This window comes from Vigna radiata, chromosome 11, assembly GCF_000741045.1.
Source record: "Vigna radiata var. radiata cultivar VC1973A chromosome 11, Vradiata_ver6, whole genome shotgun sequence".
NCBI classification, from domain to species: domain Eukaryota; kingdom Viridiplantae; phylum Streptophyta; class Magnoliopsida; order Fabales; family Fabaceae; genus Vigna; species Vigna radiata.
The window spans coordinates 12,905,592-12,906,143 of NC_028361.1; positions in this window are offsets into that span (position 1 = coordinate 12,905,592).

The window sequence follows — 552 nt, forward strand, 5'->3', positions numbered from 1 at the left end:
TCTAAGACAAGATTCCTTGCTCTCTAATCTATTCAGAAGGTTTCAGTTGAATCCTTTTCATCAGACTCCTCTTTGTTTAGATTCAGATTTCCTTTCTACAGAAGTGTAAGACTCTCAATTTTATGATGCAGAATCCTTATATGTTCTGAGGCATATTTCTCAAAATTTGGTTCAGGAAAGAAACTTGTTCCTTTAATTGTCAACTCTGATGTCTTTCCTGTAATATCTTCAGAAAAATTTTCTCCCATAAATCTCCGTCCATTTATGGTCTTTACTAATCTAAGAGACATAATTGAGTCTTTGTCAAACACATTAGAAGAAGTCCAGATATGCTTCTATTCATTACTGACATCAACCCCTAGAAGCACCAAGATTTTGCTAACAAGACATCCGTAGGGTAGATGTAGTGACCTCCTCAGTGCAGCATACTCCATATGGTCTTTCACCACTTGCATCCAGTTAGTGGGAATATTATGTTTGATAGCATGTAGCATATATATATATATATATATATATATATATATATATATATATATATATATATATATATAT